Raw genomic sequence first — 15,218 nt, forward strand, 5'->3', positions numbered from 1 at the left:
AATGGCAAGTGTTTAGAAATAAGCCTTCTGGGAGCTGAAATGTGGCTCAAGGAGAGCTGCAAATAATTAGCGGGCCTGGCCTGAGATGGAGGAAGCAATGCTAATATATGTTAACTCAATTTAGCCTCACTCCCATTGGCCTCGCACAACAGGGCCTCAAGATGGCCGGTCACGTTTTCTCCTCCCCCAGAAGTAAACATCTGCGGACGCCTCCATGACACATAGCACGCCATCTGTCCTTTCTGTCCCTCTCGCTCCCTCTGTTGCCCCCTCATCTCTTTCCGTCCTCCGCGATAACGTGAGTGGCAGCTTTTAGCAAAAAAGGTGTGCCGTGACTCCTTTCGAGGCCATGTCACTGGAGCTGCAATAAATATAAATACATGTCAAGAAGTGAACTCCTCAACACTATAATGTTACTGAGTACACTTAGCCAGGGACAGTGACTCCATCCTGTACATGGTTTCGGTCCGGGTTATACCCCAGATGAGCGTGCCACAGATCTCCAGTGTGAAGACAAAGGCCTCTTCTTTGAGTGAAACCGGAGATCTCCAAGGAAGCATCTGGCAACCCTGGACGCTGCGAGTCGGCTAGATGATCTGGAGATGAAAAATGCCAATAATGCGCGCCTCCTTCAGGTCTCTTGGCAGAAGTGGGCAAACACGATACATCCCTTCCTCGACGTCTCTCTCCCCTCTCCCTCTTTGGCTCTATCGCTCCCCCTCTCTCTGCCACTCCGTCTTCCCCAGTCTCCCGTTTGTTCCTCAACCCCTCACCGTTGGCCGGTGAGTCGGGAGAGGTGGGCCAACGGAGACAGGATACAGCGATTTGTCAGCAAGCGGCGGACGTGCCTGGCGCGGCTCCGCTTACAGCAGAGGTGTCATACAAAGAGTCACCCGGTCCAGGAACTCGAGGACAAGCTGTAAGTCTGTCCGCCCTCGCAGTCACAACCCCCCTCCTCCTGTGATGGTGCTTGCCAATGCTGTCTCTCTCACTACCTGAACCCCCCCCTGTCTGGCAAGAGCTGCCCAAAAAACAAAAAGCAACTAAGCAACAAGGTGACACCGTGGACTGCTAACAAATTGCCTCTTCGTGTATTTCCCTTCTTTTTGCGCCCCTCCCATCACAGAGCTAAAAGGTGACAAAGAAGAGCCAGTGTGTGTGTGTGTGTGTGTGTGTGTGTGTGTTGAAGGTGGAGAGCAGGGGCGCACGCAGGGCAAACACAAGTAGATTTCCTCTCGGACACAATCTCATCATCTTTTGTTGCCGCTGTCAGGCAGATGGTGCCGCCTGGTTCCTCATTTAACACACACACACACACTTGCGCTAACAGACATACAAGTACACACACTCCCGCCTGCTCAGTAAAAGACCATACATCATTTCATTACCTGTCTTCGGTTTTGTACAATAACATCCGCTGGGGTAATAACAGCATGCTCTCCTAGAACATTTCATCAGGGATATCAGCACGTACTGCTGGGCAACGTTGCCAGGTCTCCTCTTTTCTTGTAAAACTATCCCTATATTTCCCCTCCAACGCCGCTGCCGCCTTCAATCAAACAACACCTGATCCTTTTGATTAAATCAGAATCAGCTTAATTCAGGCTGGTGGCACCACAGGTGAAAAGTGGCAATGAATTTTGCATGGTTAGACCATGCTGTGCCTTGAGAGAGGGAATGTAAATAACAGAATGTCCAGCCTCAAACACTCAGATGCGTTTACCATATTTAAGGTGTTATACCCAGCAGCCTTGCAGACATAAGACATTTTAACTTGGGTGGCCCAATTGCTTTCAGGTCGTTTGAGGCTATTCAAGAAAGTGGCAACTCTTCTTCTCCATGTAATATTTGTTAGTGTAAAAATGGTGATGAAAAAAAATATCTTTGCCTCTGTTCTGCGGAACTAAAATCAAACTGGACATTGAAAACTTTTGGCACTTTAGGGGAATTTAACAAACTGTTACACAGCATTCGACCTTTGATCACCTTTTAAAGTAGTTGCCTTTATCCTGTTTTCATCTGAATTAAAACCCGAGGACACCCTAGTAGTGACTTCTCAATGTCATTGCAGCCACATCCTTCTTCCTGCTTCATCATTTATTTGACACTGAATAGGACCATGGATTACAAAAATGACCATCATGCTGGATTGAAGAAGATTTGAAAATGCCGATTGAGACCACAAACTTAGTTTGAAAGTGTTAACTGATGTTATAAATCGACTGAGAAGTCGAGTCATTTTCTCATAAGCTTGCATACAATCGGTCTTTTCTTTGCAACCAGTGGAGCCATCCCAAGTTTTAAGGCACATTCAAACCTAGAAACATTCATTATATTGTCTCCATGTTGTCCAATTTAACCAGTGATTTAGGGACAGGTTTTTGTGTGTGTGGCGGTGTGTCTGTCTTCACCCCTTTGTGTATGTAAACTTGACTGAACACAGTCATGCATGTGCCTCTACATGTAAGTGCAAATCGTTGTACACTCATGTAAGCATAATCCCTCATTATTTTCACACCACTTGTGCTGTGTGTCGCAGGCTTTCCCTGTTTTCCATCACCAGCTCGACAACAGAGCTGTCAGACAAGGAAGCAAATCATCATCAAAGCAACTGAGCGGTCGAGTGATAACACAAAGGAACATCATTGACATATCAACACTGTACCGGGTCACCATGTCATAACTGTTTATAGACCCACGGCTGCACAGCTGCCTCCTTTGCAATCCTCTCTCATCACTACCCTCAGCCACGCAGAGGCAGGAACACTGACAGTACGGGTGACTTCCTACCACCTGACTGCTGACTTCCTTTTAAGGTGCTGTCTTTTCAAATTTGGAATTCCTGTCAGTCATGAGTCATCCATCACTTTGGTATTTCAAGTGAAACACAAGTCAGCTGTGGCTCTACTAATTTCGAGTAAAGCTCCAGTCACAACCCAACAAACGTGTGTTTGTGATGCTCCTGAATTCTTTTTGAATCAAAGAGGAGGTAGATTCAAAAAGGTAAACCGCCAACAGCACTGGGAGAACATGTCAATTCTTTGCGATTTAATTTGATCTTTTTAATTTAATTTAATTTGATCTTGATTTAGGGGCATCTAGTGGTGAAGTTGCAGATTGCAATCAGCTGAACACCCCTCGCCTCACCCTCCCCTACGGATGCCTTTAAAAACATGAAAAGGCTCTCTATAGAGTCAGTGTTTTGCAACGTGGCCAACACCGTGGATGAACACCCGCTCTCTCTGCAGATATGAAAGACTCATTCTACAATGACAAAATCACAGTGATTGTTAGTTTTGGCAGATTATAACGACCTGGAAAAAAAAGAAAAAAATTCTGAGTAATTATAGACGTTAGCTGATCCTTATGGAAGCTCGTCATCCTGTGATCCACTGCTGATGCCAATCAGGGCCACAGCACTGAACGTCTTGATGAGGGCGCCTCTGTTTCTTCTGAAGCAGGGTGGTGATCTATTCTCCAGGTGGACAACTTCACCAAACTCAGCCAGGGCGCGGACTGCATTCTAGTTTTTCTGTGAAGATCAATGTATAGATCCGTTCACTGCCTCTGCCAGAAATGCACAATGACAACTGAATTCTTTGGTGTAGACATTTGGATTTGTTCATGCTGACAGTTTCTTGACTCAATGATTCCTGGTGAGGTGCAGGATTTGGTTAAATAGTAGGTTACAGTAGGTTAAATGTAGTTAGATCTACACTCATTTGGCAGCAACATTTTTGCAAATAATAAAAGTAATAATAGATTAATGACGGCTTATGACTCAACCAACCTATGGTCCCCTGGTCTTTTGTACAATGCGTCTGTGGGTGAATGAGGAAGACAAAAGCGTGTGTGCATGTGTGTGTGTGTGTGTGTGCTGTATGCCAGCCAAGCTTAAGCCACACAGCAGATGGACAGTTTGAATAAATAAATGTTGTGCATGACATGATTGCTCTCTCTCTCTCTCTCTCTCTCTTTCTCTCTCTCGTTCCCTCCCTCTTTCCCTCTGTCCATGGCTACATGAAGGCCAAGTCATGAGCTGACTCTTTGCTTTCAGAAGCCTTTTGTCTGGCTTGGCAGCAGAACAGATTCAATCATGTCTGAAGGTCAAGAAGTTAAAAAGCCCCGAGTTGCCTCCTGTTTCTCTCTCCGTGCAGTGTCGAGAATGGATACAGGGAGTCGGGGGGGGGGAAGAAGACATTCAGACCGGAGGAAATCATTCCGCAAGTAAACATTGCCCCCTTTTTTTTCTTTTTTTTCCCGGAAAGGCATGCAAGCAGTCAAAGTATTGACACACACACACGACCGCACTCACGCTGGATACACACCGTGCCACACAAATGTCCACATAGCATAGGAAATAAATAAACAGTGGCCCTGAGGGGAGTTTATCTTGTATTTCAGGAGTGCTCAGTGCACAAGCAGACAATGCTTCCATTTATACACAGATACATACACAGTACATACTATGTGTGAGGTAGTGAGGGAAATGAAAGTTTGACAAACAACATGTAGCTGTTTTGTTTAACAAATAGGCTATTAGTGAATGAGTTAGAAGACTGACAAAACTAGCCCTGTTCTTAAATCCAATGTGATGGTTGTTTACGGCATAGGATGATATTCGTGTTAGCTTGTGATGCCATAACAACTCAAGACTAACACATGAGCGGACAACATAGTCTTGTCTTAAGTAATCTTAACTAAATGACATCAACATTTCAACACAACACATCGACAATGACCAAAACCTTTCGAAGTGAGCTCTGTCACTCCGAGGGTGTGGTGCTCTGAAAAACCGAGCATTATATCCCAACAGCGCTCCCACAAAAATGTAGTGGTTGTAAAGGCTTTACAAGATATGAGCACTACGTAAAAACTTTCATCTCTTAACTAAAAAATTCCATCGCAATGCGAAAAAATCTGTTTGACTGTTCACGCTGTTCAGTCATGTCATTAAAACAAAAACAGTTTTTTTTATTTAGTTTTATTTTTTATTTTAGGCATAAAAAATCAATCAGTAATGATCTCTCTCTCTTCTGATTAAAATGTATTCCCCAAAAACTAGTGCATCTTATTGCTTAAAAGTTTTTTTTTAAGAGATGCTGCTGCTGTGAGCTGTATTTTTTTTGATACTTAGGTGAATGAATTCTACCAAAAATTACTTTCACTTTTTCAACCACAAAGATAGTAATAGACTTTTTTCTTTTTATATTAAATATGTGTGTGCCTTTTTCCCCCCGCATGCTGAATATCTCATTTGGAAATGGCCCTCTTTTTTTTTTTTTTTTTTTTTTTTTTTTTACAGCAAAACTGTTTCCACAAGATTTATTATCCATCAGAAGCAGCATGAATGGGAAGTAATTAAATGTTCCGTAGAAAGCCGCTCTCCAAGACCAAAAATAGTCAGACATTTTTGCTTTCACTTTCGCTGATAATTCATTCAATCACAGAGCTTTACAGACAACTGTAACCTAAGATATTATTTTCTCTTTTGGTTTGGATGGCTGGATAAGTTCTGGGCTAACACAGTAGGTCTTAAAACAAGTAGTAGCGGTGGACAACCAAATCCGTCTTAAGCGATGGGGTTGAGGATTATTGAAGTGTGTGTGCTGGGAGGACTGGTCAGATTAACATTCCTGGGGGAATTTTAACACTCTGGGCGACAAATTTGCAACACTGTTCCCCCTTGTGTTCCTCCTGTGTGTTAAGCCCAGGACCCAAGTTTAGAGGAGGTCATCTGGAAAGAGCAGAGCAAAATCCCTTCTTCCCCGAGAGCTGTCGGACTCCACTAAAGAGAAGGCAGAGGGTGTGTGTGTGTGTGTGTGTGTGTGTGTGTGTGGTAGGGAGGAATTAAGGAGCAGTGGGAGGAGGAGATATGTTTTTTTCAGTCTCCCTGTTCCCACTGGCTGAAACGGAGCCTTTTATTGGAGGTGGTCCCTGCCATTGTTTGGGATTGCTGGCGGACAATGACCCGAGGATTTCATATTGGAATGTAAATTGATGCTGTTTAGAATTATCTCCATTAGCTAATGCTCTAAACACTGAAAGTCTCATGCTTTGGAAGAGTGCTCTGCTGGTCGTCTTACATATTATGCACAGACACAAAAATGTCCTTGCAGCAGGTCATTGGCTCTGTGCTCCGTACAGCCACGTGGATGAAACTTGGATTTGGGTTGAAGTAACCCATTATAGCAACTCAGATTACTGTATGAAAGAGGGGTATTTGTACTTTCATATTAATAAGTCTGTAATTTTACTTGTACTTGTGATTTATCACCCTATGTAATCTACTTAGTTACTTTTTAGAATCATAATTGCGTGCTGAGTACAATCTGAATTAATATCCAAACCTTACGTCCGCATTTGTGTAGCCAGTGCGACTGTCCGATCACAATCGGGCGGATGAAAACCCTGACGTACAGACATCAAACAGGAAAACTGTGCAGCAGACGCAGGTTCGGAGAGTCGACCACTGAGCGGAACAGAGCGGGGCTGGGAGTCAATTTAGACTGAAGATTCGGAGAAACAGGTACCTCTACAACTGATCACCTGTTATTGATAATGCATTAAACATCAATGGTTAAAAAGAAATATTCTAAGCAGAAGAATACTTTGTACTTTCACTTGAGTGTTATTTTAGTACCAGTAACATTCAGTGATATTTCAGTAATGTAACTCTACTTCTACTTGAGTACAGATTGAGTTCCAATTTTTGGGAGGCAATAGCGACTACTTTCAGTGTTGAAAATTATCCCACTACTTTGTCCTCCAACATTGTCCAAAACACAGGAAAAGACACCTATACCATGGAACCCAACCACTTCACTGTGCATTTTATTAGTTTTTTAACAAACTAGGTCAACAACTTTACAGTCCCAGATTGGGTGTAAAAATGTTCCTACAGTATTACTATCTGACATGTCTGACATAAATTACTGGTAAATCAGTAAGTCCATCCTGCGAAGTGTAGACGGAGTAAAACAAAATCTATGCTTTTGCTGCAGTCAACATGTATACTGTATACTATATATATATATATATATATATATATATATATATATATATATATATATATATATATATATATATATATATATATATATATATATATACACACACATATATATTTTTTTTATTGTCCATATGTGAGCGGATTGGTGGGGTTAAAAATGACACCTTCCCCGTCCCGTTTCCTGTACGAGCCTGTGAACGGCTGGTTTAAGTGGTGTAGTGTGATTTCTGCGTGAAGGACTCTGCGGCAGATTTTCTGCGGCAGTCCAAAGGATGTGAATTTTATGCACGTTCTCGAGTGCCTCCTCTCAGTGCCTCTCTCTGCTCAGCTCCGCTACTGGAGATCAACAGTAGCTAACGTTGATTTAGAAATGGAGTCCACGAACATAAACTGGTGACCGGCTTCCAGCGCAACACCGAACTTCTGAATCCCCCCCAACTCGAGACAATTTAGAGGCAGACTTCTCGCAGACCTTTGCACATACTGATCAGAACCAAAGACCAAATCAGATTCACACCAAAGTGTAAAGGAAAAGTGAGCTGAGCGAACTCCCCAAAACTCTTTGTATTCATGTGACCTTGCCAGTAAAAATTGACTTTGTGATATTTACAGTAATGCACTCATCTCCGCAGCGGAACTGCCGTCTGCGGTTTAGATGTGTCAGCCTGGCTAAGTGGAGCCAGTGGAGGATATCTGTGTCGCTCTCCCACAGCTTATCTGTTCGCAGCTCTTGTGTGAGTCAGGGCAGGGCAGGCGTGGGAGGCAAGACACCACAGTGTCATCAGCTCCACACCGGAAAACCCAGGTATCTAAATAAAGCATAAAGTGTAGCGCTGGCATACAAACAGATAAGCACTCTCATTCCACTCACAGCGTCACACGCGTATGCAAACAGCGTCCGGACACATAAGTATTCAGGAGGATGCAACGTTTTCAACACGTCCGTGGGCAACATCTATTTGTGTTTCACTAGACAGTCTCTTGCAGGTGTCGTGGGATTTTGAAATGCAGTTAATGGATTGCATGTTATGTTACAAGCCTCTGTCTGGTTGAATGCGACGGTATGATATAATTAAAATGACAGCTCTTTCTAAGAAAGATGAAAAGATTAAAAGATGCGACACTTTCAAAACCCTGGGGGGGGGGAACAGGGACACGGACATCTGCACAGGTTGAGCACGACACACGCACTTTAAAATATAAAAACTAAACTGCTGAAGTGTGGTTCATCTAAAGCTAGCACACACACACACACACACACACACAGCTTCACCCACACACGTATTGCAAGTGCTACACATATCTTCCTAATGGAACCCAATTGTTGCTCCGCCTTCTCAGGCGAGCTTTTACAGCTGCAGTGGAGTGGTTAAAACAGTAGGCAGCAGATATGAGGTGTGTGTGTGTGTGTGTGTGTGTGTGTGTGTGCGCGTGTGTGTGTGTGTGTGTGTGTGTGTGTGGTAGCTGTAACACTGGGGCTGTTCAGGCCTCAGGGCACTTGTAGCAAAGGAAGTTGTGCAAAAATAAAAAAATCAAAAAAATAAAAAAACGGTATAAAGAGGGGGAGAAGAGTCCGGGTCAGCATCTGATGTTTGGGTTGAGGCAGCACTCCTTAAACTCTTTCAGTAAGAGATGGACAGGTGTCTGCTGACAGGGGAATAAAAAGACTGCTGAATCTACCTGCACACTAAGAGAAATAAACACTGTTTGTGATGACGTAGGCTTTGTTTATTTCCTTTTTTTTTCCCCTGCTACCTTTTAGATATGCTTAAGGGATTTTGCTGACTGTATTATACAAAATCAACCAGCAATAGAATGTATTTGTCTCAGAATGTGACACATTCTGTTATTGTTGGTAATACCTTTGCTACATTCCTTCTAAATTGCTTAATAGCTGTAATATACTCCTTTTAGTCTGGATGGCTGTGTCCCAGGGGGATCAGTTGACAAAACTGCAATAAAACTATAACTAAAGACGACAAGCCGTTAAAGCAGCTGGAGAGCACAAAGTGTAACCGAGTCTGGCAGAACCTTGGCTCGTATAGATACCTGGACGGTATATAGCCCACAAATTGTCATTCGTCTCTACCAGATGCGCTTGTGGTCCACTTCTGTCTCTCTCGGAGGACTCAGTTCTATCCTTTCAATTCAAAATGACCCAATGAGGAAGCTGACGAATGCCTGTGGGAGTCTTACACGCACCCTGATATAAGACAGACAAAAAACCAGTACGCAAGGGAAATGAGGAAAGAGTGCACTCGCCACTGAAGATGCTGGGTTAATAGGGAGAAAGAGAAAGAAAGTGAAAAAAAAAAAATCGTGTTCTCCACCTTAGCGGATTTCTAAAGATGACGTGACACGTTTTGAACTTCTCATAGCCTCGAAACTATAGAAGCCCAGGTTCCACCAAAGTTCAACAAAGTTTGACTTCAGGGTGCCTTTAACCTGCCTGATGACCTAGCGTAAAGGAAAGACAAATAGGTGAGCCGCTTTATAAAGACGTCCTCAAAGAAAAGACAAACTGATGAAGCTCTCCCTCTTTATTTTTGCAGGCCAACAGAGAAGACAAACACACACGCACAAATACACCTATGTGCACCCACACACACACCTGTCCAAACACGGGCTGGTTGTCAGAACGGTGTTTAGACACGGCGTGACTGATGGGTCGTTAATTTCCAGGCCCAGACAGTAAACTAGAGCCAGGCAAAGAGAACGGCGCTCATACGATACTCATTTGAATTCATTTCTATTTCAAAACAACAGATGTGGTTACCGAGTCCGTAAATTGCCTTCGAAGCAAAAAAAAAAACATGCTCCGACTCTCAATCGCCCGGTCAGCTGGTAGCCTAAAGAACTTCAGAGTGAAGTAATGCAGGTTTTATGGATCCACCTTGTATATATAAATATATCTTGATTGAGCTATAGAGCACAAAAACGTATGCAAGTCTGTTGAAAATATTCAAAGAATAACTCCACCAATTTTACACATTAAAGTGTGTTTGCAGGTCGTACAGAGGAGCGCTGCTGCGTGTGTGTAAAGCCTTCGGTGACTCCAGAGGAAGCTACATGTAATCTGATTTATTGCATTTATCAGATTACACGCAGACACCATGAGGGTCAAAGGGTTCATCTGCCTTCTTCCGGTACGATTTGACGAACACAGTAAGACATTTCTCTTTTTCTCGTGCCGCCCACTCCTGCAGAAGCAACAACACACTGGTTTTGTGCTCAGGAGCTGAGGAGGAGACACCGCCTTGTGAGTCTTTTGCCAACTGATGTGCAAATACACGGCTTCCCAGGGCATGCAGAGGAAATGAGAAAAATGGCGAGGACAAAAACCTGCGAGGAAGGAACAAAAATTAAGTTTCTTTTATAAAAAAACTGGCAGAATTAGAGAGGCGAGGCCTGCTATATGCATCACCAAACCGAAATGACCTCTGCAGCAAATAAATAAAAACAGGGGAGTTTTACGTATTACCTGTCAGCGACTCGCCGTCTTTGGCAGAGGATAAAATGCAATATTACAAACCAGCAACTAATTACGAAACAGGGGCGCTGGCTGGAGGTTGGCCGTCCTTGATTGAGTCATCAATAACGCTTTAGCTCTCGCCGCCATTATCATCGCGCTAACACTTTTATTAATTCATCCACCTCGTTTCTATCCATTCATCAGCAGTGCTGAGGGAAGATAAATAAAGGTTTCCGGGGGACTCAGGTGGAGGGCGGCTGTGTGGCTGTGAGCCGATGATGGATCAGTTCAGACAGAAAGTGAGGCCTGACAACACGACCAGCCAGGCCGTCGCGGATCTGCATTGCTCATGTTTAATTTCTGTTTCGTTTTACTAAGTCGACGAGCGCTGTGGGCACCATTATTCATACAGAGTGGGACAGCTGACGTGGCTGTTTGCACTAAATGGATTAAAGGAGGTGGAGGTTTTTTGATATATGCTGGTTTGTAAGAGCACTCGTGGGAGTGAAATCATCATAAACGTCTGTATTATTGCTGTTTTCAGTGCTTTTTTTCATTGATTCTTTTTAAGTACGAATTGTTCATTCTGTGCCGATCTCAAATAAGGTGCAGTGTGTCTTTTATATTTTTTAAGTGGCGAATAAGAGATGTCAAAATGCATTGTGACAGACGCTGATGAGGAATAATCCTGCAGTTTAGCAGTGATGTATCATTTGATGTGCACAGACACTGTAAATACCACTCACAGGTATAGTTAAGCATTGGCATTTTCTATTTTAGTATTTCCAAAAGGTCTCTTCACTTATGCATGCAGAGGAATGCCATGCGAAATTGCTCTAAAATGACTTCTGGGGTCGTCCCAATTCAGTCGGAGCCCCCATTTTCTATCTGCCGCCTCCTGCGGGGGAGCTGTTTGAACCTTAACAACCACCAAAATGTCAACCACTCCCCTGGCTGGCAACTCTGCTGTTCCTCTACCCCGTCACAGCACATATGTAATGGAATACCAGGGCATAAAACAAAGGTTAACTAGGAGACTATGGTGAGACCGAGTCCACGGGCAGAGCAGGCCCTCAGGAGCTTTATGCCTGAGATAGACTCAATCTGGACCTACCGCTGCGGAAGGCACTTGGCTTTAAACACTGCAGACTTCCAGTATTCTGAGTGGTTGTATCTGCCTCTCCTGTGTATGTGGGATTTCACTTCTTGAGATGTGTATCTCAATGCAGTCACGCTGCATTCCTCCCTCTGTTTACATGGGGATTGTGTGCGATATGTCCATAATTGTTTGGGGCTTTGGGATGTTTTCTTCTCCATGGTGGTTTTGTCTTACGATATCAGCACTAATGATTTTAACTTCGTTATCGGAATATGGTTCAGTGTTGCAGTTGCCGTTTTGTAAATTGCAAATGGATATTTAGAGGCAACCTTTGCAGACTTGAGTGAGGAATGATTGCTAAAGGCACGCAGTTGGCAAGTGGCGGATTAAACTTTTCAGGGACCAAAGCCAAAACAAACCAGGAAATGAAAATCATTGTACATGTACGTTCAAGTATTTTATGTTTTCCAACATCTAAAATACACTCCCTAAGGATTTATATCATATTTACATCTACACCTCCGTTGATAACTCCTTTGTTCAGGAAACCAAAGAGGCAGAGACTGCATTTTGTGAGTGGCCTACAATTCTATACTGAATTGTTTATTCTAAAAGCATTTCTCATGGTCGGCTTCGGAGGAATTATGTGGCCTTGTGTCTTAAAACAAATGCAGTAAAAAGCCAGACACATGACTCCTGCAGGGAAAAAAAGTGGGTAATAAATGTGTCAGTGTTCTGTGAACTGGTTTACATCCTGGTTCTTTCTCAGGTTAAAGTATCAACAAACTTTATTAAAAGTACCGTACTATGTTCATTTCCAGGTTTAAGCTTTTATTTTGAGTATTGGCTCTAATGTTTTGATGTTTTAATCCTCCATAAACACATTTACTCTCTTGTACTGTCCGTTGATGCAGCGCCTACCAGTCTTCCTCTGAAATAAAGCCCAGTCTGCTCTGATTGGCCAGCACTCACATGCCTGAGCTGCCCACTGTGTTTCTGCATCAGCTCTCCTAGTGTTTTTCGAAAAGCAGTCAACTGGGCGATTGGCTGAGGGCGGAAGTCCCGAGGGCTCATTTGAAGGCACAGTTTATGAAGGCGCCTGCATGCCTTTTCTTCGTACTTTGACTGTTTTGATACTTTCACAGTTTACATGATGCGCTTAGACCATGATAATAACAATAAGACAAAAGACATCTAAATCTCACTTCTTGGATATCTGAAAATAAAGTCTGAAATACAGATGTAAGGCATTCAGACCATTTTTATCACAGGGTGTAAGTGCAAGGTATTTGTTCACAGAGGAATATCAGATCTTGAATCAACACCAAATGAAAACTTTACAAAGGATGGAAAACTTTTTAGGTGAGCTGGAGTCATTGGAAGTGCCTTTTCATTTATGCGTCTTCATACCCTTGATTTCAAAGACAGCTTTTTCATCTGCCTCTCCCTCACACTTTGTGATGTGAGATGTTTTTTTTTTCTCTCATTTGGAGCACACCTTGTGTCGTCAGCTGCTTCACCACACTGATCTGGTGTGTCGGTGACTAATCACATCTGCCCTATACCTCTGAGAGAGACGTTCAGATCAAGATTAATCACATCACTTTGTCCCGTTATTCTGGGAAGAAGCTAACCACAATCTCCAAATCAACCGTCAGGAATATTCGCCTAAATCTGATACTCCAGTCAGTCCATTACGGCCTAACCTTTTTGTCATTAACGTGCACTTAGTCATGCATGTTTACGGCCACTGCAGTTAAGAGCTCAGAGCGAACATGCCTTCCTCGGGCAAATAAAAGCCCTAAAGGAAGTCCAGACATGCTATGACCTCCTCAGAGTTTTATGCTTTAATAAAACATGTTTACATCCTTTTTCGCCTGTTTGGACCCGAAGGGCACAAAGGGTGAAGGGGTTATCATGAAGCCGCCATCTGCACCAACCATCAAAGGATTCTTTTTTTTTGTTTTTTTTTACTTCCTGCCTTGGGGGACTTTTGATTTATTACACTTTTACTGTCTTTGATTTCCCACCCCCATCTTTCAGAGAAGTAATGTTTTAGGAGAATCTCGGAGTGAGGCGAGGGCAGAGAGAGAGGCCGCTGTTTGTGAGAAAGCAGAGGATTTCTTTTGCCCTCCTGAAAACTGCTTTGAAGGATTTATTACAGCGATCAATACATGGATTTGGATGTGAATCCAACACAGACCTTGACCTCTTTTGAGTCCTTCAAAAGAAAAACTAAATGTTTTTGTTGGGATACTGAGAATCTGAACCCATTAGACAACACCATTCATTCCTCTCTGCTGCTGAGTAAACTTGGCTTAACCACTGCTCTCTCTCTCTCTCTCATGTCTAGCTTTAATTTCTTAATCTTTTCCCTCTCAGCTGGCTCTTTGTGACTCACTCTTTCATTCATCTCTTTTCTCTCTCTCCTTCAATCCGTCTCTCTCCCATTACCCTTGGTGCCCTGCTACACATCGTTGTCATCAGCAAATGGCTGGGTCTCCGTTTTATCGGTGCCCCTGTTCAAAACTGGCTCTCCGAGGGGAGCGCAAAGGTTCCCCTGCATGGCTGGGCCCATCTGTACTGTGGCATAATGATTTTTTCACACCGCATTAAGTTAACACTGGGCTGCCAGCAAAGGAATCCAAGACCCAGTTTCTAATTGGACTAAGAGAGGGAGGGAGGCAGGAGCAACAGCAACACAACATCAGGCACCTTTCAACCTCAGCTTCATCCATGTCAGTCTCTTTCTTGTTTTCTTCGTATCAGTTTTCCAAAAGTTGTAGTGAGATACTTGTCGTATCTCCCTCGGTTCCACTCGCTGCCCTTCGCGTCCAGGTTTGGGAAAAAGGATTGACATTCAGTTATGTTTGTTTATACCCCAGGCAGATTAAAAGTCGGTGTCAGGTCATAGGGTTGGCCGGATTAGGTAATTGGGATTGAGGTGCACAAGGCCAGGTTGCAGGTCACAGCCAATGAGCCACACATGGGCGGATTTTCTCAGCAGGCCTAAACTGCGGTCAAGCGTGCTGACCCGCTGGACTCTCATAATGCAGCTTTTTTCTTTGGCAAAGCATGCCACCCCCCGAGCGCTAACAACCGTTTAGTAGTTTTGATCCAGTAGACCGTAGACTTGTGAATTTCGTACAGGAAAAAAACAAAAAAAACAATGGAGAATGAAATCATCCATAATACAAAGTGGTTAAAGGAGTTATTCTGAAACTGAGGTTTATGCAATCTCTGCTGCTCTTTCCTCACTTGTCCCGACCTGTCATGCGTGCACACTAATAACAAAAATGTAATCATGACATGTCGTGTTTTGGTGGAAGTCACAACCTTCCACATGACTGCGTCCGGAGACGCGAAAATCGGTATGACATGTTTTAATTTGTTCTGTTGCTAGAAAGCAGCCTCGAGGAGATTCTTCCACTGGAGGCGCACGAGGCCAAACCATGTGTACGCTGTATCTGACACCTTGATTATCACAGGTGAGCAGAAATAGACATGCACGATAGTCTTTTCCTTTTAGGCATGACTGTATATGTTCACAGGAATTTGCCCTCTTTGTGTGCCTCTCTGACCCTGTCATTAATGTCAAGATTTGACAACTGCTGTATGACTGCAACACATGAGGC

This window comes from Sparus aurata, chromosome 11, assembly GCF_900880675.1.
Source record: "Sparus aurata chromosome 11, fSpaAur1.1, whole genome shotgun sequence".
In the NCBI taxonomy this organism is placed as follows: Eukaryota; Metazoa; Chordata; class Actinopteri; order Spariformes; family Sparidae; genus Sparus; species Sparus aurata.